This window comes from Notolabrus celidotus, chromosome 4 (genome assembly GCF_009762535.1).
Source record: "Notolabrus celidotus isolate fNotCel1 chromosome 4, fNotCel1.pri, whole genome shotgun sequence".
Taxonomy (NCBI): Eukaryota; Metazoa; Chordata; class Actinopteri; order Labriformes; family Labridae; genus Notolabrus; species Notolabrus celidotus.
This window is the reverse complement of record NC_048275.1, coordinates 14,270,902-14,297,429: the sequence shown is the minus strand read 5'-3', so window position 1 is coordinate 14,297,429 and position 26,528 is coordinate 14,270,902. Positions and strand designations below refer to the sequence as shown.

General features: G+C 39.7%; 1 pseudogene; it reads right to left on the bottom strand.

Annotated features, from left to right (window-relative positions):
• LOC117812101 overlaps nucleotides 1-26,528 on the bottom strand; it is a 294,303-nt pseudogene that overhangs the window by 67,220 nt on the left and 200,555 nt on the right.

The following is a 26,528-nucleotide window of genomic DNA, read 5'->3' as shown; positions in this document are numbered from 1 at the left end:
GTAGAAGGCATTTATTTTAGCCAACAATGACTGGGAGCTTCTCATTTCCCTCTGACAGATGGAGGGGACCAACCATAAAGCAGGAGCAGGAATCATTAAGTCAGCCAAAGCTCTGCAGAGTTGTTTTAATTGTGTGCTCTGGAGCTGTAGGCATAACTTACCTGATTGCTGCTATAACTAACTGCCTTCTCAAAGACAGACGAGATCTTCTCCGTGGACATTTAGAGAGTGATTTGTGTTCAGGAGGCTCCTCGGGGATAGGGTGATGCGGGGAGATAAAGCAGCGAGGAGAGGAACAGATAGTTCATCGAGAGCGAGCAGATTGGACGCTCGCCGCTGGAGACAACCTCGTCCAGCAGGAGAGGCTCGAGCACCTGGCTAATGCTTTCACGGCTCACAATTTACAGCAGGCCCGCCACTGGGTGTGCTGAGCATCGTCAATGTGACACCCTACAGTGGTGTGGGCCTACGGTGCCGACCTTCTGTGTGAGTGCCAGACAGAGCACTCATTCAAGGCGTTAATCAATGGCCTTTCAACGGTTATGCCGCTGTGCCTGCGTATCAATCACCGAATAAAGCCGAGCAACAGGGGGACGTGAGTGCACACACAAAGTGCTGGATTAAAAAAAAGGACATATTCAATACACACACAATGATCTGTAAAGGGAAATACACACCGACACAAAGTCACACACACACACCTTAACTGATGTGTTGACAGCTTGGGCAGGGCTCACAATCCCTGTCTTCTGCATAAAGGCATATCAAATTCTGTAACAGATGATAGTCTGCCAAGACTCTCTACTTTGACTGACATACAAGCTGGTAAATCAATCCACTTAAAACAAGCTTTACTATAAGCTCCTAGAGACTGCATTGTGCCAGGAAAACTTTGCCATCACTCCTTAAAGCTTCGCAGTCTGGCTCGGATCTCCAGACGATGCAGACAGGTGCAGAGGACTGCTTACTGCAGAGGAACACAAAAGACAGCCACCGCTAACACTCGCACTTACTCATCATGGAAGGGTTTTCAAAGTCAGCCGGCATGTGAATAATCCATGTTTATCTTTTAATAATATATGTCTTTTGGCCTCCTTCTGATGCACGGAAACATCACCCCACCCAGCCGCAGTCCAATACAGCCATATATTTTGTGCGTGGCAGTATGGATAATGTTCCCTCATCTTGCATCTCCCTTCGCTGGTTTAACAGTCTAAACACTTAATCTTGTCAAGAGAGAATCTTAATAAACTCAGAGGGAAGCCCTGCGTTGCCCTTAGAGAGAAACAAATGTGGTTTACAGCAGCGATGATCTGCAGCATCTAGCCCGAGGCGCTGATGCATATTTATACTCCAAACTCATTAATCAGTCACGCACGGAAAAGAGAGCTTGACAACGAGAGCGAGAGAGAGACAGAATCAGAGCTGAGGATACTACTCTGAGTGTCGGCATCGAAAAAGCAATGCAAATTATGTGCAGACAGCTATCGATAACACCAAAAATAAGATCTGCATGAGGAATAGCAACTTCATGGCCATTTACGACAGCTCAAGGTAGAATATATAATTTGCAGCAGATTAAAAATTAATGGAAATATCGCAGACATTGAATAAAAGATGTGGCCACAGACACAAATGTGAGTCAGGGCGTTCTTAAGAAACCATCCTGCAGCCTTTTTTCTCCCTCTCTGCTGCTCTTTGATGTGTGCAGAGGCAGCTGCTTCAACAGTTGTGTCAAGAAGACGCACCTGTACTCCTCCTGGGTGAAGATCGGGATGCGGGAAGGCTGAAGGACGGTGATCTCCACCAAAGTGGTGTTAGTCTTCACCGGCTCCCCGTCGTCAAAGGCGATCAGAAACAACTGCAGTGGGCGACAGAACACACATAAGCAACTAACATATGCAAATGTGAGCACAAAAGTACAGCGTTATTACTTTTTTGTCCATACTACTACCCACTACACAAAATACTCTCTTTCTGAGGTTGCCAGGCATTTTCTGTAAACATGTTCTGCATCCTAATAAAGCCCGACTGGCAAAATAGGATCTGGCAAGCAGCCTGCAAAGCTCGCACAGAGCAAGCATGAATGTATTGATCTACATTCATAGACTGTGGAGAATAGGGCCTGGAGGGAGAGAGGTGGAGGAGCAGGGTAGTGGGGAGGAAGAGATAGGCAGCAAGGGTGTAAACAGACAAATATAAAAGAAAGAAAACAAGAGAAATAAAGGACATAAGGAAAAAAGAACAGAAACAGAAGGTAGAGGCAGATAGATAATGTACATGGTAGCGTAAACCACCAATTCCCATAACAACCTCATCCTATGAAGCACCTGGTCCCCTGTTCACAACTACAGATGCATCTGTGTAAGGTCACCTTAACTTGTTACACAACCTTTACCTCAGCAGCTAGGAGAGATTTTCATCAGTAAGAGAGCTCAATATCAGAGGTCACAGGCACAAGAAATGCAAGGGCATAATCACTCCCACAAAGCAATAATCCCCAAAGATGTTCTTTGATTTTCCCAAGAAAAACAAGTCAATATGTACCAATCAACATATGATGATCTTTACTGCAACTCATATCACACTGAAACAGGTGGTGCAGAACATTAAACATTAACACTCAGAAAGAGAACATGTATGTGAGAGCCAGCTAAATGAATTTGAGATAAATCTGGCATCAGTCACCTTTAGCTGCTGCTAAGCTTGTCATGCACTCAGTCAGTATGTTTGCATGCACACCATATTACTGTATTAATGAGAATAATGGTAGTATTTTGATTGGGTATGAATCATGTAAACACCTTATCTCCATTGTCATATGACCCCTTGTATATGCCTATATCAACCGGACTATTGGGTCATGTAAAAGGGGGTAAAAGTTGCATTTCTTGGTTGAGAACGACACAAATCGACTAGTTCAATCGACATAATAGAGTTTATTGATGGCTAAAAGTCCTGCAATAAGCAAGATATTTTAGAGGGTGTCCATGAAGCTCAAAGATGCTGATTTTTACCCACACTGTTGACCGGATGTAGCATCGCCTGAAGACCCTCAAAGCAGCCTATTATAAGGCTAAAAACCCAATGACAACAGCGTCTCTAATCCGGCCAGTTTTACCCATTACCTAACTATAAATAACATCCTTGGTCAGAAATCGTTGGCGATGGCACAAGAGGGCGGAGTGAACGTCTGCTTTCATCAAGATGTAGGCTTATGTCTGGCCAAATATATTCCAAGCACACTTCACGCTGACGATGAAGATACTGGTAATTTTGATAGCTAGAGTTAAGCTTCCTGAACGACGTCTTGGTCCCAACCTGTTGTCGTCCAGCGTCGCCTGAGTTGTTGCTAATATGCAGCCACCACGAAACACTGCTGGTTTATTCGGAAAATGACAATTAACATGGAAATGGGACTATGCAACACACTGTTGCATATGTTAACACCTTATTCGGAATATTGCCTTAACCAGAATATGGGCTTTAATTGGAATATGGTGTGCACATAGACATAGTAAATGATTGCACTTATCTTACTGTGTCACTCCAGGTAGGAGTGACCATGCTTAAACCAAAGACTGTATAAAACATGACCGACTTCCAAACACTCTGACTTGCCCCCTTACAAAAACAAGGTTAAAAAATAAATTACATTTTATTAGGCAGAGCACCAAAGTCATGCTCGTGTATGCTTCTAGGCATCAGCTGTGTCATTCAGACGTTACTATCACTTGCTCTTTCACCATCTGTGTGGCTATCAGCTGAATACCAATGCAATGTCTGATATCAATCATGCACATGTGCAGCGAGGCCTTTATGACCTGACACTTCTCACTATTGCTCTACTGAGACTCTGGAGCCTCAAATGCCAGCCCAGCTGCCTCTTTATGTGCGCTATTGCTGCAATTGTTGATCTAACAAGATTACATGTTCCCATGTGTATATTAAGGGATTTTTTTATTCAGACTTTCAGGGAGATTTCAAATAATACATCCTCAAAAATTTAAATATACACCAATTCACAATAAATGAGCACTTAGTGGACTCGCTGTAGGAATAAGACAATAACATTATCTCAGAAGTGACCCTCCGACACTCCAAGCAGCAGGCTCCCTCTGCTAATGTCCCTGTAATAACTGCTGCTCACCTTAAAGGTGACACTGGGCTCTTCATTAAGGTTGACCTTGGTGACGACTCTCCCAGTTTCCTCCTCTACATCAAAGATGCTCCCGCTGTAGGGTGACCTGTCCTGGTCCACTCTGTAGCGTACAAAGCTGGCTGGAGTCCCCTGGAGGAAGGAGAAAGGAGTCCATGAACCACATCAATTCACAGTGACAGTTCACTTACAATGACGCAGTAGCAGTATGGTATTGTTCACTTATATCAGCAGCTGCTCTCACATTTTAAAATGAAGGTGGGGAGAGGATGTTACCATAATAAAGTATCAGGAAATGCAAAAAAACGGTGGTATTGTGGGATAATATAGTTCATATAAAAATATAATGAAATTATTGTTAATAGCACCAAGAACTGTGCATCATTTGCCCCTATTATTTGTCTAAGTCACAAAGAAAATTGCACTAATGATATTCAAGCAAAAAAAGAAATCCTACAAACTTTTGCAGCTTTGTTCAGTTTGAGTTAAAGTTTTGTGCCTGATTGTGACTGAGATGAGCTGCCACATCTCAACTCTGTGCAGGGCAGAGCTGCATTGTGTGCTCTCATTCTGACAGCGTTGGATTCTGTTCACATACCATATGGTGATCTGAATTGCAGAGGTTTCAATTAGAAATTTTGGGTATCTATACTTTACTGGAGTAATTATTTTCGGCAGACTTTTTACTTCTACTCCTTACATTTTTAAAATGGCCTCATTACTCTTATTTCTTTTCGGCTTGTTTTCATTCCGGCTTGTCATCGTTAAAAAAACAAAACACATTTATGTACATTGACATTCCAATAAAGGCTGTTGATAACATGCCTGTGAAGTTTGACTTTTTTCACCATTACAATACTTACAGGCAACGAGTCATCACATCCTCCGTTCCATGAAACACGTTAATGCTCAGTAGTACAAATATGGCCTTTAGAAGAATGTTTTTTTGGGAGGTGGGGTTTTGAAACCAGTACTTTTACACTTTTACTTAAGTAAAAAGCTTGAGTTGATACTTCCACTTCTACAGAAGTCTTTTAAACCCTTGTATCTATACTTCTGCTTGAGTAATGAATGTGAATACTTTTGACACCTCTGCTGAATTGTGAGGGGAGGTCCTTTTTATTAGGAGCCAATTCATGACAGATGTGAAACTGATTTCATGGTCTATATCAAGCTTACTTCCTGGACTGAGCTAGCAAAAAGCAGCTCGTTCAGACTTTTTAAAAAGAATAGTGTCGTTAGTAATGGCACAGCCTGTATGTGCGGGCTTTATGCCCCATACATCACCAGACTGATTTAACTCCTGATCATCATAATAAAAGCAATGTCAAAGTAATATTAACAGACTTTATATACAGATTTGTCATTTTTAGTTCATCCAGAGGTGGAACTGTTTTTCTGATCACTGAAAATTTGAGCCAAACGCTTATAATCAATGGATATTTCCCTCCAACTGTGCGGGGCTTTTAGTGAATTAGGTGTTTATTTGCAAAAAGGCTCATATACACAGAAAGGGGAATATTTGGCTCCAAATGAATGCATAATGGCTTATTTTTAATGTATGCAAACAGTACTGGCATGCCAGAACGCTATTTCCTCAAAAGCTGCACAATCATTTTGTGAATCAGGCCCTGAGTGTATAATAATGCAACAAAGTTGAAACTTCTTATATTAAAAATGTAGCTCTTGCATCTGTGTTACTTAATAAGGTATCCTGAAGTTATAATCTCAAGGATTTCTAGTTAATGAAATGTCTGCGGTAACATATTCGGCACAAATTAGAGAATAAAAAAATAATTATTGAGTTCATGGAACTTGGATAAAAGCCTTTAGATTCCAGTTTTCTTTAATTTAACAAACTAAGTGTTGAGTCAGAAACACTGGGAATCCTTTTTTACAAGCTGCACTTTTTTGCTGAGTGCATGAGGAAAACAGAGGTTGAGAAAATATGACAAATGACCAGCAATTTTGCAACAAGGCTCAAGAACAATACCCATAAAGATGGAACAAGACAAATAACAACAGTTTTAAAATCCCTGACTCGTGTAGAAGCACATTCAAATAAATGATCCACTATGACAAAGGGTAGATGATTCTCCAAGAGCACCATGAAGCAAAATGAATGAAAATACAATAATACATTTGTAATAACACTGAAGAAAAGTAAAATATAACATCATTGAAGGAAAGAGAAACACATCCGGATGAAGAGCAAGGACGCAGTATGGATCTCTGTTGGACTTCAGTCCAAAACCACACTCCAATAACTCACGCCTATGTGTCACCAATTAAAACAAACCAGAGATCTTCCCTGTCAGCCGTCACTACTTTAATGATGTAATCAACAGTCTCCTCATCAGTCAGTCTAATATAGATCTAAAGGAATTCATCTATTAAAACCCTTTCTCTTTCATTAGGAATAAAAACTTCTCCATTAAACTCCCCTCCCTTTTAGTCTCCAGAGTTACGTACTTAGATTCATTAGCAAGAGCCTGGACTTAAATATGACCCTTTGATTAAGATGATTCACGGTTCCTGATTACTAATCATCTATATAGCTTATCTTATTCCAGTTTCATCCCTCTGGACCTCAAATTCAGCCTGATTTTTTAATAAGCTTTTTGAAGCTGTGCTGCCTTGCCTGAACTGATTTTGCTCCCTGGGGATTGGGTAAAACCTGGGGCTAGAGAGAGGTAAAATCCTGTAGTAGAAGTGATTCCCTCGGGAGGCTTACTCACACAAATGTGTCTCTAAGAGGTTACAAAACTATCGGAGAGAATTCACTAAGGGGATTCTCAAAAAAGAAGAGTCTCATCTCTAAAAGCTCTTGAGCTTGTTTTCTAACATGTAATGGAAAAGATGTCAGGGCGGGATCATTAATAAAAAAACAACACAGAAGGAAAACTTGGGTACAGTGGCCTCTGAAGTAGAACCCCCACAAGAAGAGATGGTTAAGTGTTTTGCTAAAGTCTAGACACAGGGTGTAGTCAACTTTTCCACATGGTTTATGCCTTGTTTCCACTTATGTATGTGCACAGAGGCGAGTCACTCTCCAGTCCATTTATTCCAACGAGAATCTGTGTTATTTGATGTGCCTGCAAAACTTCCATTTGTAATATTTCAGTCTAGAATCTGCCTCGAGTACATTAGAAATATTGAATTCTGCAGCTGATTTATGGAGAGACCTATAAGAGTGTGCTAGCTTAGCCAACGGGCTGCTAACTAGCTAACAAGCTGCTTCCTTCAATTCAGTTTATCACGTTGTTTATCTAGTTTAACACACTGTGAATCTAATACATGATATTCTTCTAAAAAATGGTTATAGTTATGGTTATGTTCCAAGTGCATACTCTAAAGTACTGCAAGGCAAAACAACAGGTTTTCTGTCCATTAGTAAATAACTGCACTTCCTTAATTTGGCCACTAGAGGCATCATCCATGTATTTACAGATCTACAGACACCAGTCATGTGAGTGACAACTTGACATGAGTCCGAGAACACCAGGACTGATACAAAGTCAAATACTAAGAAAGTTTCTACTTATAACACATTACAGTTCAAATTAGTGTCTTGTTTTGTAATTAAAGCAAATTGCCAAATTTCAAAGGCCATTTTTGTTGCCAGATTCTGCAAGGCCCATCTTCTCATCTCAAGCACTGAACATACACTAGTTACAATTCCATCTCAGTCTGCGTCTGACTACAAACAGCACCTTTCTTGTCAGGTATTCTACTCATAGATAATGAATGTTTTATGTTCACCTCTTGAGTGAACTCACTGCGCCATTAACAATTCAAGCAACAAAACCTGATGGACAGCACTTTAGCACAAAACTCTCTTACATACAGCAACCGAGGGTTTCTTTTCATGCAAGAATCTAATTCTCTTTAATGTCAGCAGCTTCATGATTTAAAGCTTATGCTGGCTATGAAATTGACTGAAATTAATATTAATGCTCCTATATGACTTACAAATGCAAACAAGATCCAAAGCAAGATGATGGTTTATATCTTAACAGCTCACTAAGCCTGTAAATGCTGCAGGAGGGTCGGTGTCAGGGATCAACAGCATGCTGCAGAAACACAGATTTTTTTATATTTTCCACATTAAAAGATTCACAGTAAGTGATATGTTTGACTGTTAATACACAACAAGAAGAGATTTTTTAAACAAAGCTACTGCATGCATACGCATTTAAAGATCAAGGTCTGCAAAGAAGTAAGAGGTACAGCTTTATCCACAGGGGGCGCCAAAAATAACACAAAGTTCCTCACAAGATTTGAAGAACAAAGCTCAGAGGTACTAATCGAGTGATGCAGGGTGGCAGCCTTAAACAGCCAGGCAAACACAATATTACAGCTTAATTTGGTTAATTATATTCTAATTAAATCCTCATTTGATTCAAAAATGAATTGAGAGACTGCTTCAGAAATGAGTGTCTAAAAAGGGCATCGCCAACTGTTCTCCAGTGTGAGGAACAATGCCAAATATCAAAAAGAAACTTTCATTTTCAATCACACATAAAGGCTCAATCAAACCTACTGTGACAAATATTGTCTTCATGGTAATCTCCTGTCTTCTTCTAAGGTTATAATAAAAATACTCTTACAGGTTTGAGTGGCACTGCCAAAAATAACCCGCCAAAACCTTTGTTATTACTTTTCTTTCTTTTCAAAGGCATCAATTGGATAGATATTAATATATTTCTAAAAGAAACATTATCAAATGATATACAGTTGCATTTTTCTCATGGGTCTTTTTTGTGTTCATACTGCAATATTGCAAAGTGGACCAAAGCACCCACCATCACAGGGCTGTCTTTATGTCGTTATGTTAGAGCATCCTTTTCTCATGATGTAGGTAAACCAATAGCACACATATTGTTCACACTTTGAACTTGTGTGAGGCATATTTGTCAAATGTTGGACACCACTAACAAAATACGAAAGTTTACCAACTCGTGGGTCAACATTCAAACCAGAGGGGTTTTCACTGCTCAGCCAAGCAGTGTTGCATGAAGGCCAAGAAAATCAGCAGTATGTAATGGTACGAGACCAGCCTGGATAAAGTGCAGCTTCCAGTGAGGAGAAGTAGTGAAATAAGTATTTGGTGTAGCACCTTTCACACATCACATCCGATTAAATCAGATGCTGAAAAGCCAGTTTAAACAAATTAGCTTAAGCTGCTTTTTAAAGGCTTCAGAAGAAATAGGATGATAAGAAGATCACGATCAAAGGCCCAATTGCCTTTTGTTTTCAATCTGACATGAGGAACAGCAAGTAGACCCTGATCAGAAGACCTGAGGGATCTACTGGTGATGTAAGAATGGAGCAGGTTGGAGAAATACACAGGGGCTTGATCATGGATGACTTTATATGTTAAAACAAGGATCACACAACGTATTCTGGATTTGATTGGCAGCCAAAGTAGGCAGAGTAAAATGGGAATAATGTGGGGCTTCCTGCTCAACCTGATTAACAGTCTTGCAGAAGTGTTCTGGATCATTTGTAGACCATCAAGAGGGGTTTATTGAGGCAAGTGGAAAGGGAATTTCTATAATTGAGCCAGGAAGAAACAAAAGTATGAACGAGCGTTTCCAATTCTGCAGACTTAAGTTTTCCTTGGTTTGACATGCTGAACTGCTAAACCAGTTGTTGTTCAGGTAGATGTTGTTGAGTCCTGTGATGCTGATGTACTGGATAGAGACAGTCAGTAATTTTAGCATGTTACTATTTTTATGCAAACCACCTCACCTACGACTGGAGTGTGATGAGTCATGCAGCTGTTTTTTCCTGTTGCTGGGTTGATTGTGTTCGCACTGCAAACCAACCACTCCGTGGTTTGAACTGGAAGCAAGCAGAGACCACCTTCTCTAGGTGATGTTGGATGTTTTGTTACACGTCAAAGTGTGATTGTTCCGTTTATATATGTCCAAACAATGCAGGGAGGAGGGAAATGTCCCTTTGTTTCATGACAACTTCTCCAAATGATGCATGTGTGAAAGCACGTTAAGTCTGAGAAGAGAAGCGGTTCATTGTCTTGACAAACACAGTCTTACGAGGAAGATGAAGAATAAACTTGCATAAACTCTGCGTGAGCGTTGCATTGTCTGCTGGAAAGGAATTTTGTTTTTTAAATTTTTGTAAAACTTTTTTACCACATTTGTATTTTCATTGAATGTTTCAAGGGCAGAGTAGTCGTCATTGAAGTGTTAGATTCCCCCCACAGACTGTCAGTTGGACAGTCTGCCTGAGCATCTGTAACCTGAAACAAAACAAGTGTGTTTGTTACATCAAAACCAAAAGCCAGATCAACTCTCTTTTTCTTTTCTTTTGTGTTCGCAGAGAGAAAGTGTGTGCCATTGTGTGTGTGTGTGTGTGTGTGTGTGTGTGTGTGTGTGTGTGTGTGTGTGTGTGTGTGTGTGTGTGTGTGTGTGTGTGTGCGTGTGTGTGTGCGTGTGTGTGTGTTTAACAAGCAATAGACTAAGCTCTGCTCCATCAGAGGTGTCTATGACAGGCATCCTGTCAATAAAATGCTTTGAGCTTCCAAATCCCGGTCAATAAGAGACTGAGTTATCCGACTCCTGTTAGGAAATCTAATCCCTCTGTCTGTCAAACCACTCTGCAGAGTCACTCCCATGATTCACTCTCTGCTATTGTGCTCATGTTAACATAATGATGTGCTCCTACCTATTACTCGTGTCTCATCACAGCTGGATATTTTCTCTGGCAAAAAAAAAAAATCTCCTATAAGAACGGTTTTGGGTTAAATCCTGTTTGAGAAATGAAAAGACATCAGCTCACAATAAAGGGAATGGATTTAGAGACGGGGGGTGGAGCAGAAAAGCAAGGGGAAGGGAGAGGCTCCCTTTGAGAGGGGTAGTGAGATGTTCAGCAGTCATTGTGCCGCTCTGGAGATGTTTTGTGACCCGCAGCAGGGACTGACAGGCTTCCATGTCCCTCTGCAGCTTTTATGTTCAGCAGAGAGTGTCCGAGCTCACCCGCCCCTGGTGAGATCCTACCAGCAGGAGTGCTGCCGATAACAAGCACAGTGTCCAGCCATACAGGACTTTTCTGAAAAACTACATGCAGAGCTTGAAGCTACAAAAGAAAGACAGAGAGGTCACTGGAGGATTGCTATTCTCCTCCATATTGAACAAAAAAGGACTCCATGTGTCCTATGAAAAAAAGCTGGCATGGGGAAGTCTTAATAAAGGAGGAAAAAAAAGAAAGACGATGTGAGCAAGGAGACTGCTGACTCACCAAGTGCAATAAAATATTAAGGTGGGTGGCAGCACCAATAAAACAAGTTCAGCTGAGGTGAGTGACGTGTGGCTAAAGATTCTCGGAACTTGCACTTTTCTAAATATACATGTAATTCTCCTGACACGCTTCCAGCAGAGTGCTAAAAAAATCATGCAATGAATCCCAAGCTAGCTCAAGAGGCTTTTTCCCCCCCTGATTCTTCCTCTGCTGTGCCTCTTAAAAATACAGTCTCATAAGGGTGTCACCATATCGCTCCACATTGTGTAATTTCTGCGTCTTGTTTTGCAGACACACCCCTCCATACCAATATAAAAAGAACAATCTTCATAGCTCTAGTCCCAGGAGTTCCTGCTCAGATATAGTGAAGTAAAGGATTCTGAGGAAACACAACTCTGTCAGAGGCAACCGGTATATGACTCATAAAGGTACGGAAGTTAAACAAGAGCCGCTTACAATAAACACACATGGCACTGTAGCACTAATGAGAGCAGCAACGTCTTGAAACATCTTTAAAATGCATCGTGTCAAATGCTACAGCTGAAATTGGCTGATGTTCTGAGAGCACCATGCGGCACGGAGGTAGAAATGAAGTGAGGCTTTTATCTCTGCTACCCTTATCAAAAAGACAGATGGAGTCAACACGCTTCACAAGCTTAAAAATTCAAGCACCAATGTGGTATACACTGCTTATTTTGAACATATTTTTAAAGTGGGAAAAATACGTTTTTATACTCACTGGTGGGTCTTGGTCCGTTGCAAATACAGTAGTGATGACAGTTCCTTTCTCTGCATTTGGGGCCACCATGCCCTTATACAGGTCTTGACCGAAGATGGGAGAGAAGTCGTTCATGTCCTGAAAACAAAAGAAAAAACATTCCATGAGTCATTAAATTATGTGTTGGTCATATTTGTGGCTGCTTTCATCAAAGCATTGAAGTTAAAAGTTATTAAGTCAAGACAGAAAGGAATGTTCTTTAAAACTCTTGCAGATGGCCAAGTATCATAAAGTGGGGTTCCACCTGGGGCATCCTCTGGTGTTGAAAAACGAAGACAATGCTGAATGCAAAAAAAATGCAGTTTCAGGAGTGTCTACTAGGAGCTGGCTGCCAAAGTCCAGGATCCTCCATTTGGTCTCATGTTAAAATGCCCAAATTTACAACAGACATGTTTGCAGCCTGGTGCAAAAACTTTTTGGCCTATGTAGCTCATATATTAATTTATACATCACTTTTACATACATTTACATGATTAGGGGTGCAGCTGAGTTGACTGAGAGGTGGGCATATTGCAGCTGTTTGCCAGTAGGGCTATAAGCCTGCCTCAGCTCTGTGTCTTTGCCTGTTTCTCAGTGATAGAAAGTTAGTTGAAGTCAGTATTTCAGATATGGTGCCCTCTATTATAATGCTTCAAAACCTCTTTCGAAACTCCTGCATACCTGGATCCCTTGTCCAGGTCTACAACCCTCTCATCCGCTGAGCTCAGACAATGAAAGGTGCCTGGTACTCCCATTTCAAGAGGGCATTAAGTCACCTGCCAAAGTGTTCTCCTCTGTTGTCCTCCGGTGGTGGAACTTTGTTTGATCCAAAGCTCACTCTATACTCTTGAGAAAGTTTTAGACCCAGCTCTTTGTAAACAACTCCACGCTTGGTAGTTTGGTGTCAGAGATGAGGTTGATGACAATGGAATTGATGATGACGATATTAAGATTTGAAGAAGATGATGATTATGTTTTTGCTAATGCTTTGAGGGTGAAATTAATAAAAAAAAACTAAAATATAAATAAATAAGAAACCTGCTTCCGAACAACCTGTGCATTGCCTCTAGCATTTCAGCACCTGTGTCCAGCTTGACTTGGAGCAGCTTGTGACATTTGCTCATCTTGTTAATCTCCAACCTTTCTTGTGTGGAAATTGCTTTGGACAAAAATGTCTGCTAAGTGAAAATGTAACGTGGTAATAATGTAATCAGTGATATTACAGCGACGATGTTCATGTTTTATACAGTCTATGGGTGCAATATATCCTTTCATGAAATCATTTGTCATTAAATGAGGCACATTGATGTATCAGTACTTTTTATTCATTTCACTGGTGCTGTCTGCATGCTCAAAGAGGGCCGACTGGAGCTGTGCGGGTTTTGCAGCTGCTGCTTTGTTTGATTTGAGCGAACACGTCCAACAACTTATTGTAGATTCAGGCAAATTTTCCCACTGCAGACATTCACCATGCCCCAGGCTTCGCCCATGTTCTCTATGAACTGTGCATGTGAGCTCAGTGTGATCACATATTAACATATACTTTATTCACAATATTACACATGAGAGGAAACCATGAATATTTTAAAATATAATAAAATACTAGCCAGTGGAAGAAATGAACACATACAGCTACAGTGGCTGGTTGATTAAAGCCAAAGGAATTTCCAGTGTAAATGAAACCACTGCAGCTCTTTCCTTTTTGTTTTCCATAGTATATGTTTATGTTTTAAAGGTTATTAGTCTCAACAGTCAGTCAAATTTAGACTTCATTTTTCATACTGCTGGTTTTTGCAAATTTAATGTTGGGTAATAAATGAAGTTTCCTGTTACTGTGGTTTCTCTCTATTAATAACTTACAAATTAATTTCCGTTCATTAGTTTCAGGCTTTTTTATGGTCGCAAACAAAAAACATTTCAGACAAGTTTTATTCTCTCAGGAAATCTAAAGGTAATGGAGCCTGAACTCTTAAAGGGGCCCTGTTGTGCTCATTTCCAGTTCTATGTTTTTATACTGGCACTCCACTGAAGTAGCTTTGCATAATTTACAATTTCAAAACCCCCTTATTTATCTCACTCTGTCACTTTATGTAGCCCTTCAGTCTATCCTCTGTCTGAAACAAGTAGTTTCAGCTCCCATCTCCAATAGCATTCTGTCCTCTGACTGGCCTGCTCTCTTGTAGCCTGTCTGCATCCCTTCTCATACCAGCTCTTCAAGCAAACATAAGTAACATGATTTCTTCAATAATTGCGTTATCTCAAATCAATCTTTTTATGCTGAGATTAGAATCTGATTCACAATACAATAGTCTGCATAAACAAAGATATCTGTGTCTGGTAAATATTACATCATTACATGCTTATTGTGTGACATGATGGTAGATTGGGTTTACAGATCACAAATATTTTCTTCAACATGCCAAATTTGATTTGAAGGGAAAGTGCAACAAATGCAACTACAGTAGATGTGTGTTCAAACCAAAGGTGAAAAATAGATGTGCTTTGTTTAAGCCCAGGATCAATCAGTAGTCTTCAGGCAAATAAATGGTCATTCCTTGGTTCATTACATCCCTGTGAAGGAGATGTCTGAGGTGGAAAGGTGTTTTGTTTCAGCTGAGGAGTACCTGTTTGACTGTTTCTGTTTGACTGTTGATATTAAGTCGTACAGGCTGAATGCACTCTGGCTTACTACAGCAGTATAAAACAAAAACTGAATTTCATGGGACTCAGTTTCAAGTAACATTTTGATTCAATAAACATCATAATTCAAATTGTAAAAAGTAAAAAAAAAATCTTTAAAAAACAGCTATATGAAAGCTTTTTTTTATAATGGTAGTCAGATTAATCATTTGTACGCATCCCAGGAAGTCAGGAAAATCTGAAATGCTGCTAATCCTCAGGACGTCTTAAAGCAAATTTGTTGCTCAAGTTAAAAGTTTTCAACTCAAACCAATGACCCAAGTTTCATGTCTGCTTGTTGAACTATTTGCTTAATTCTTGGCGCAGTGTTAACCCTGGCCACATGCCATTTGAGTCTTGTCATTGGCTTGCTATAAGTGTTGCTCGATTAATCTAGTAGCAGTTGCAATCACGGGGTAAGGCTGTGTGATCATATAACCACACTAAAGGAGGCGTGGTTACACCAATCAGCTGCTCCGACAATTTATGTGTGTGTGTGTATGTGCTTGCAGCTTGTTTGTTTGTTTGTTTGTTCAAATGATTATCAAGCACGCAGAGCAACATGAATGAACAGGAGCATGACGAGCAAACCAATGCTGAACTAGTGGTGATAAAAATCCATCGTCTGCTATTTGGGAATATTTTGGATTCAGTTACGATGACGTTGAACCGAAAGAAGTGTTGTGCAGAACTTGCGTCATAAAAGTTGCTACGTTGCATGGCAACACAACAAATTGTATCAACACCTGAGACAGCAGATAAAAGTATGATGGGTGCATGTGAGCGAAGGCAAGGCAAGTAAAGGCAAAAATTTAAAAAAAGATAAGAGACAACTAAAGGTCATCGGAGCTAAATAAAACCACAGAATAGCATGATTACAGAGTCTCAAGAGTCATTACACCTGGTTTCAAAATGCCTCCTGAGTGAACAGATCCCACGTGGGTAGCTCGGAGTACAAGTGCTCACATTTTAAATCAAGGTGCATAACCAGTGAGTCTCCAGTGAGCACTTCAGAAAATCACGAGTTCATAAATTTTGTTTTTGTATTTTCAATTAAAAAAAAAAATTTAATTATTGTTTGTGTTTTAAATTGAGACATGCATATTTTAAAACTATCACTACGTTCTGAGTGTTCCTAGATAACCAAGCCAATAGACCCGAAATAACAAATTACTGTATTGAAAAAGGAAATCACAATATTGTCTGCTATAAACGTAATCGCACCATTTTACCAAATCATGCAGCACGACTTTCTGTGAACGCACTTTAAAGGGGGATTCATCTGCATCCACAGATTAACATAAGTAACAGGTTATTTTAGTCTGCCAGTCTACCATTCAAAACTATAAATAATAAATTCTAATGCTCCCTCTAACAACAACACAACAAGTCTGATGTGAAGAGTTGTGATTGTACCTTTTCCTATCGTATTTCTCGACATGAATGTCTCTTGAGATGATGAAACAGTCTGTTGGGATTTAGTGATACGGTGCCACATCAAACACATTTAGGAACTTAACATAACTGCTTCTTCCGACATCGTCACCCTGTAACTATTGCACAGCAGAGCTCCATTTTGAGGCCGGCAAAGAAATGAAATCTTGTTAACTGTGCAGCCCTTGCTTTGCTCTGTGAGAACGAAAACTCAGTAAGCCATTCAGATATCTCTCTCAGGAACAGTTTAGCTCTGTAGTATAACTGCTGGAGCCTGATCTTCCTTTCACTTGACTTTTCTTTTGACTTTCCACTGTTTTGACTGAGCCATGGGCAACAGCATGGCTGCTGTAAACTCAGTGGAGGAGGGCAGCCTTGCTTTGATCCATACACAGGTTTAGTGTTTCCTCCCAGAAAGCTGTGATCCAGTTCTTACGCTGAACAACAAAGCTTGAACATAGTTCTGCAAGCGTTCACAAGAAGTATGCAAAGACACGCGTATGTTGCGCTTTGAACCATACATGTGCATATGTATGTGCACACACACTCACACAAACACAGTGCTGCTTCTCCAGTCATCTATGCACACGCACGCACGCGCACACACACACACGCACACACACACACACACACACACACACACACACACTCACACACACACACACACACACACACACACACACACACACACACACACACACACACACACACACACACACACACAGAGGGCGTCTGTGGTACATTTCTGAAGGTACAGGAATAGAAGCAGAAGTTTGGGTGACTCATTCGGAAAAACAAGACACGCAGGACACTCAATCCATCACTGCGAGGCATCCAACGAAGGAGACTACAACAAAACCATACATGGGGAAATCAAACACAAGTGACTTCAAATGAACCTCTGGAGGTGCTGTATGGGAGAGGAAGTGGAATCAGTGAAATCAGCTCCATCTCTAGTCCCTGAGAAACTTGCGTGAATCCATTAGGCTCATTCTAATTCATGTCTGCCATCTCACATAACAGACAGGGGTTTGATATCGGTGGCTGTGCGATGCCTTATCCTATCAAACGCAGTTCCTGGGTGACAGCACAAACACTGCAACAAAGCTTGTCCTTATCGGAGGACAAACTCACTCTACAGGTTGCCTGGGCCATGCGGAGATGCCTGCCGGAATAGTTTGAGATTTTCCTCGTCAGGGAAACAGAGCCCAACTCTACAGGCCTGGAGCGATCATCAGGGGAGAATGCACATTATTACAAACAGAGCAAAAACACAGATCCATTTCAACACAATAGCACCCACACATAAACACATGAAATATCATCACAGTACAAAATGTCTAATCCTTTCTTTGAGATTTCAGTTGTTAATCTCCTGAAAGGTTGCAAAGGGAATTCAAGCTCCTGAAAAACCTGACATAATTGCTGTTACAAAGCTAATGAGTCATTTAGATCAGGAATAGCTCTGTGTGCACGGTAGAAACACCCATCCATCAAGCGTTCTTTGTCTCGTGATGTTGGAAGGACAAAAAGGTTTGGAGGCCAGAACTTGCTTTACAAGAGAAATTAATTCAGTTCTCCTGCTGGGTTACATAACACAAAATATTATATTTAAAAAAGGAGCCCAGGTGCAATACTGCACTAGATGTCTCAATCCCCTTTTGGGCTGTGAAAGCTTTTACTCCAGTAAAACCCTGCTAATGACTCACTGTCAGAGCTGCTGCTCCTGAGGGACACAGAGGATAGATGGAAGGAGAAAAGACCACAGAGATATTGTGGTGGACAGACTTCCTGAGGGCACGTACCGTGATCCGGACTGTGACAGTGGCTTGACCAGGGGGCATGACGCCTCCTTGGTCAACAGCCTCCACCTGGAAAGTGTAAGAGGCCCCCATTCCCATGGCTGCCAGGTCCTCAAAGTCCAGGGTCTGCAAGACAGCTAACTCTCCCGTGATGGGGTTCAGAGAGAACAGTTGTCTGGCAGATTCAGTCTTGATGCGATACCTGACGTTGGAGACGAGGTCTGAGTCCACCGCCTGGAGAGGGATGAGTAGGGAGACCATTTAAAATACATTACGGTCGAAAAAAGGATAAGTGGGGGAAAAAAATGTTTAAAGACCACCTATATATTCATTATATATGCCATGCAGTATAAGAGCTTAATGAATATTAATATTCTATTTTAATTCAGCATTTTTATGCTGCAGGGGTTCCTTACATCATTCATTAATGGACTCTGATTATATCAAACCACCAAAGGAAGCTTGTGCTAGTCTTGATTGCAGAAGATAAAACCTCTTAGAGCAGATCTACAGTACTTTGTAGTGACTACTGACATATGACTTAATTCTTTACAATGTCTTGCCAACTATAGTGGCCTTGAAGGTCAACTGCACGGACATTTCAGGAAAACAAAAAACATTTCACAACAATAAAAACATATCATGAAATACAAACATTAATTAAAACCAAAAAAAATCACAAAATGAGAAAATGTTGCTCAAAATGTAAAAACATTAAATGGAACACAAAAATATTTCATTGAAGTGGCAATATTTAACAAATCAAAACACATGTTTTTGTGTTTCCATTTAATACACAGTATTTGAAATGTTGTCGCATTCCATAAATTTTGTTTTGTTTTTATGTTTTGGCATTTCCAGAGATATACTTGCAATTTCTGATTTTTTTTAGCATTTCAAGACATGATTCTGTTTTGTATGGAAATATTTTTGAAAATTGTTTTGAGTTCAATACAACTTTTTTGCTTATGAAATGTGTATGCATTTCATGAAGTAATTTTATGATCAAGAAATGTTTTTGCATGTCATAAAATGCTCTTGATATTCAGTGAAATGTTTTTTGCATCATGAATGTTTGTGCAGTTGACCTTACAGACCACCGTATAAAACCACTTCACCCCATTATGCAATTATTTTTAATGAAAAATGTCTTTTTGTTTTTAATTATCCACTTTTCTGTATCCTTACATCCCTGCAAATAAAAGGCTGGATGCCTTCCAGTTGTTTACACTTATTAAAGGTGTGAGTGAATATACAAAAAATAAAGTCAAAACAAATAAACTGAGGTAGAAGCTGCAGGTTTCAAGCTATCCAATCCAGCCACTTCCTTTCCCGAGAGTATCTCATCATCTCACTATTGCTTTTAAGGTGTCTTGCCACCCATCTCCGTCCGTTAAAAATTGAGGTGATGTTGTCTGAGAGATCAATTCAGTCACATTGTCACTGTCACTCACACTCCTCACCCTCAACCCTCACATACTGCTCTCAGTCTCCCTTCTTGCTTTATCCCTCTTTGGGAAATGTCACTCACAATATGCTGGCAATTACTCGCTCTGTGATCTGTGTTTGCTCTGCATGCAAAAGGTTTCCACTTACCTAACTCACTTTGGGCAAACACTTCACAAACGTTTGAAAGTGCTGAGTTTATACCAGAAGATGGAGTCCAAAGTAGTTGAAAACTTTTTGAAAATTTGGGCAGAATAATAAATGAAAATAGTTGTTTCCAAAGCCTGGTTTTGAACTGGATAGTGTGGCTCTATTTGTTGTCCTGTTTTAGTATAGAATGCCCAAAGAGTCATCACGACAGGAGAGGAAAAAATAGGTTGCTTTTGCAAAGTATATGAGGCTGTATATGTTTTTGTTGGAGTAAATGTTTCCCCAGGAAGCACTTGACATTTTGAGCACTAAATTGCCAGCACTTGAAGTTAAAATGCACTAAAAGCCTTTTACCACAACAGAAGCACTAACCCTAACCCATTATATAAAGGGAGACAGGAGACTTACAGAGATGGAGAGTTAGAGAAAACAACTTTGGTGAATAACGTGCACATAAATCCTGAACTTACGCTCAGCTTTAGCACCAAGGTTCCCACAGGGCTGTTCTCAGGTACGTTCACCACATATGTTTGCTGGGAGAAGACGGGGCTGTTGTCATCGATATCCATGACCTCAATGGAAACGGTTAGAGTGGTCCTCCGGGGATCCACTGCACCATCAGAAGCCTCTACTATCAGGTCATACTTGCTCCTGAGCTCCCTGTCGAGTGGCACTCTTGTATAGATGCTGCCGTTAGCACTGATTGTAAACAAGTCAGGATGATTCACGATCCGGTAGTGCACCTGGCCATTAGCTCCTGCATCTGGATCTGAGGCCTGGGGAGAAAATCGAGGACATTATTATCTGTTTATATAAAGCAATAATTGCTTTGTAGGAATAAAGTGCTCAATGTTTCTCATGCATGATGCATGATGCATATCTGAGCAGCTCTGTAATGCTTATTATAGCTCCCATGAAATCAAAATCAATGATTATGTTTTCTTATCCTTACAGCTATATATCTTCTTTGAATAACCAACAAGCTAGCTAGCTGCTTAGCATCTTTTGCATGTTAGCTTTTTCACTGTTCTTCTGTATTTTCAACTCCTCAAAATTTTACCCCCACATGTTAAACATTCAAAACTGACCAATGCATATATTGTTTTTTGACACATACTTGTCAATTCAAGTCATTTTGTTGGATTTGTATTGATACGTTAGTTGTTTTTCATTTCCTTAAAAAGCTAAGAAATGTTGATGAAATGAACTTTTTTTGTGTCCAATGAGGCATATTTTTTTTGTATTTTTGCTTTCTCTGATACAATGAAACTTTCTATCAAATGTACAAGTCCCTCCTCATGACAAGAAGGGCTGCCGGAAGAACCTACAAGCTAGCTAACAGGTAAGCATCCCTTTTTCCTGTTTCTGTCACTTGCCCTGCTATTCTCCTGGAGTTGATTCCTCAGAATTCCTTTCTAAAACATTATGTGTTTTAAAATGTCAACTATCAAGTAAATCAGAGTCAATAAATTTGCATTTGCATGATTAAAAAGTTTGAAAGCTGTTATGCCTGGTTTATAAGGACAGATATAAAGTCAAATCAGAGTAATCATGCTCAGAGTCAGCTGAAGTGTCCTGATATGACTTTTGTAATAGGTTCATCTGTGTTTGAGTAGGGCTGATAAAGGCAATGTAAATAACGGCGGTTGTTTTGATCCGGTAGCTGCCCTTACAGAGCCAACATGTCTGCTATGCAAAGATACAACATTCATATGCTTGAGTACAAAAGGCCATTTACCGTTTCCAAACATGTTTACTGCAGCAACTCCTGTTTTACAGTTTTGTCAAACAGTATAAAAGTGGATTTCCTTTGTTTTCAAAGAAGTGGAATATGAGAAGGAGGATTTGACATCAGGAAAATAACTGATTGTGGGAAGTACTGGACCTGTTCATTCAATAATCTGTATTGTCAAATATGTGCTTGTATTTGGCTCAACAATGGAAAAAGTGATTAAGTCACTACTCGTTGTGATTTTTGTGAGTGTTTTTCATTTTAAAATGTTGATGACTCATACCTCACTTAGGTGTCACTCAATTCATTTTTTCTTTCTTTCTTTCTTTCTTTCTTTCTTTCTTTCTTTCTTTCTTTCTTTCTTTCTTTCTTTCTTTCTTTCTTTCTTTCTTTCTTTCTTTCTTTAACCAGGTAAAAGACTCATTGACATTTAAAACATCTTTTTCAAGAGTGACCTGGCCAAGATGGCAGCACAAAATAGGTTACAACACACAACAAGCACACAAAACAACACAAATAAAATACGGTCATAGTTTCACATGGTTACATGATTACACAGTGCAATCACAAGATCCAATTGAGCTTGTTTCTCTGTCTTTTATGACTGACTTTAATTCACCCAGAGTTACAAATTGTGTCATTTTCAAGTCCTTCTGCACATCATTCCAAGTAAACGGGGCTGAAAATGTAAAAGCCTAATCTAGGATCCAATCAACACTTTCTAATTTTGAAACACTTTTTCTGGCCAGTTGTGGTTAGAGTAAAAACGAAGCATCTGCTTGCTAACCGTCTGTTTCTCCTGCCGCTTGCCCTGCTGTTCCCCTTGAGTTTCAATTCCTCACACATTAAAAGTTGAAAATCTGGCGATTCAGTGTATTTGGCAGACTTAACATCACAGTTGTGATTTTTTTCTTTCAAATTCTTCTCTAGTTGAACATTTTTGTCTGTTGTGTCTACACAAAGAGCGAGAAAGATGTATGGATACAAACACCCACATACAAAACAAAGTCTTATTTTGGGCTATAGTCTGGATTTTGATGTCAGTTTTTCTGATGTAGTTTTCAAAAAGCAAGTTAGTGAAGTAGAATGACTCCTTTTTTTTATCAAACCTGCATACCTGCACTTGTTTAGGTCACAGTCTGTACCAACACAAACTGAACAGAGAGAGTGAAAAACAAAGCATGTGAGCACGATAGCAGGCTACTTTTGCAATGAGCATTATCTAATAGTGGACCTTGAATCTGTGTTTAGAGAAAAGTCAAAATTGGTAAATAGAAAAACAATGGCAGTCAGCTATAAACCCTCCTGATGCTTGGAAAAACACAGGTAATATGGTTACATATATCAGAATTAACAGTAAGATAATGGATTCTGTCTGAAATGCAGATGTATTTCCCTTTAGGCAAACAACAGCTGTTGTGAGTTTGATGTTATCCATTACATGATCATTAGAGCCTGTATTGGTTGTGATAGCTTATTTACAGAAAGCCTAGGTACAAAGCTAGGTAAGTGCTTAAACTGGGTCACAACTTCTGTCTCATGTTTAAAGTCTTATTTCCTGGTCTTTGATAAGAGTCTCTGTCTCAGACTCATTAGTAAACCTTTGTGATGTTCAAGGAATAGAAGGCCTTACCACGCAAACACTTCAGGAGGAAATCAATGAATGCACAATCAGCAATTTACCATATACAGAGTGTTCTTTAAAGAGAAAGTGGTAAATAAAACTAAATATTCAGAGCTGAATTAGGAGAGGCAGTTCTAATCTGGAACACAGTGATGATCCTGCAGGGCTAAATTACATTAGTTCCTTTACAGATTTTAATCCCCCTGTGGATATGACAGGTAATTTTATGCCTGTGAATACACACCTCTCTGTATGTATGTATGTGTGTTCAGACTCAAAAACTGTCTTAACTGGGGTTATTTCTTCTTATGTAATTAAGACAGAGAAACGGAGAGAGGAAAAAGGAGGGGCAGAAAAAGACAGCAAGATCAAGCCACATTTCATCTGTCTGTTTGGCAATAATTTCCCAACCCCAGTGCGAGTGAGGACAAGGCAGCACCAAGAGAGGAGGAAAAAAAAGCCTGACAAGGAAAAGGAAGGAGGGTGCACATACACAAAGGGGGGCTAAAATCTGCCCTCAATTTGTATAACATGGAGTGTTTGACAAATATTCAAAGCCTGGGCTAAAAACTTGGACCCCAACATTAAGCCTTTGCAAAACAGACTAAAGCACATCATGTCAATATGTGCATGTGGATCACAACTTGTCTGTACTGATTACATGACAAACACTCTTCCTGCTCCTTGCCTTGTAAGAGGTGTAATCCATCATTTACAAGGAAATGTGTCACTACAAACTTGGATATTTCTCTAGCTGGGTAAAATACTGTATAAACAGCATTATATGAGTCTTTATGCAGATATAACAGTTTCCTGTGTATGTGGATCTAGTTTTTGAACAGTGGTGCATGTCGTCTTCTTCTTCTTCTTCTTCTTCTTCTTCTTCTTCTTCTTCTTCTTCTTCTTCTTCTTCTTCTTCTTCTTCTTCAGCACAGAAACATTTATTGGTGGTAACTGGCACAGGCGTTGGATTTTAAGCTGGTGGGCAGGCATTGTGGGAGCAGCAGAACATCTTGCAGGTGCAGAAGGTAGAAGTATAAAAAAGAAAGTGTGAACAGGTAGCTGCAGTCCCACGCAGTCCTTTAATATAAAGTACCTGAGAAATGTGTTTCTTTTGTACGCTGCCAGCCTGGGTCCAGTGTTTTTTTTTCTCTTTCAGCAGTTTACAAAAAGGGACTATTTATGTTGCTCTGGAAGATAAATGCTGAAACCTAAAATGTAAATCAAATTGCTTGCTCATACCTATGAATATATTTATTTTCAAACTATTTCCATTCTTTTTAAACTAAGCGAAAGGGTGAAATATCTGTACTATAAACTGTAAAAAGTCATGGTTGGCACAACATATGCCCCAAAAGTGAAGCCTTTAGAGCTCCTCTGGGGTCTGGTTGCAGAATGGGTCATATGCGTCATGGCAGGTAATATGGTTTCTGTCATAACAGTTAGATCTAATCATGTTGATCTATATGAGAAGTTTAGTTTAAGTAATTATCTGAGGTAACAAAGAGGGGATGTGACATCATGATTTACAGCTTTGTTGACAAATGCAGCTCCTATGATGTACTCTAACAGGTTAACCTTCCTGTTATGTTTGTTTCTCTGGAACAGCAATAATGTTCCTGGGTCAATTTGACCCGGGGCATATTCAATTATCCAAATGTGTCAGAACCCAAAAAAATCCCAATACACATTTGTTTACATCATATTTTTCCTCCATTTCTAACCATTTAAATCAAGATTTGGTCCATTGGTGTTTTTTAATTCTCACAGATCATGGTTCAATGAGGATAACTCTCGTTTTTCATTAAAATCGATGTTAAAACATTTTTCAATGTACATTGGAAAGCCCTAAATATAAATACATAGTTTTACATGAAGTATATTTTTGTTTATTTTATTTTAAATTTTTATTATTTTTATTTTTATGAAGTGATGTTGATAAATTAACATGACACCTCTTCTGACACATGCTGCCCAGATTTTCATGCTGCATTTAGCAGGTTTGGAACGCATATATTGCCTTTAAAAAGGGTCAATTTGACCCGCAAAATAACAGGAGGGTTAAGCAGAGTACAGGGAGGAATAGTGAGAGAACACGTAACTCTGACAGCATAGCCACTGAACTTTCATATCCACAAGTGTTCACTTTAAACCAATGCAAGAGTCTGTTCAGCTGTGGAGTGACCTGAGGTTGTCTTTAACATTTAGTCTGTAATTCAGTTAAATGTGTGCTTTGGTAAGCTAAAGGTGTGTGATGTCAATTCTGTGGCTCTACCAAGTGTTTTGTCTTCACTGTTTTCCAGTGTCAGGGAATGGAGGCGTGCTGTCCATATTAATGTACAGTCAAAGACATCTGCACACATGCTAAGAACACAAAGCACAGCAGAGCAGTTTGTCTCCACTTTGGAGCAATATAAACCCATCAAACTGACTCTATCAAGACATCTGCTCTGCAAACAATAAATTACATGTTTTGGACAGCCTCTCCAATTAGCAACTATTACCACATGATGCTTCCATGTTGTGTTTGACGTGAATGGTAATCGATTTGTCCTGCGGTTATCTGCACGTTCAGATTATAGCCCCCTGCTGTGAGCAAACAGAGTGGGTTTGTATGCTGCAGGATTTGTCAGTCACAGAACAAATGACTCTATTAGCACTACCTGTAATGCTGTCAATTGTGATTATCTAGTGAATCATCTCCTGCCAACCTGAGCGTGAATAAAATAAGAACAGGTGGGAACCAGTTCCAATTACTGTAACGATAATCTAAGCTGCTAGCAATAAGCTACTTAATAGCATTATGCATTTGCTGTGCAGTCATCTTCACTGCTGGCAATTGCCTGCAGCTTTGTGGCTGACTGCTTATTAATCCCTCTCTGCAGGTAAATTCAAGGCATTACAGAAAAAGGAGCAGATTTGACATTACCACGTAGCATTTTATAAGTGATATAACAGAGTAGACACAAATAGTAGACATTAATTCAAGCAGTCTGCATCTGATTGCTTCCTTCATCTTCCATCTTGACTTTTTCCTATTGTGTTAAGTTGTGACAGAGAGTTGTTTGCTCCTGTTTTGACAGAAAGAGCATCACAACACTATTCCTCATAATAAGACGTTCTACAGACTCGCAGAAATAGAGCTAGTAGTTACAGAACACTTGTTAGTCAATCAGGGCAGATGATGAAACATTCAGAAATAGTGACAATGCTCCGGCTCCACAACTTTTGCTTTCCCTATTTTTCTCTTTCGCTGTGGGTATGAGTTTAGAAAGTCGACAAAGTCATGTTTGTCCCCCAGTGAACAAACTGGGGGACAAACAGATCTGAGCAGCAGCAGCTCCTCTCTGCACTCCTTTTGTTTTCACCTTAGATCCAAATGATTCAACATTTGGTCTTTGTGGATGATTGCATGGCGTAAATTGAGTGCTAAGGAAAAGTGAAAATGTGACAAAGGGGCATTTCATTGACATTACTGGAAG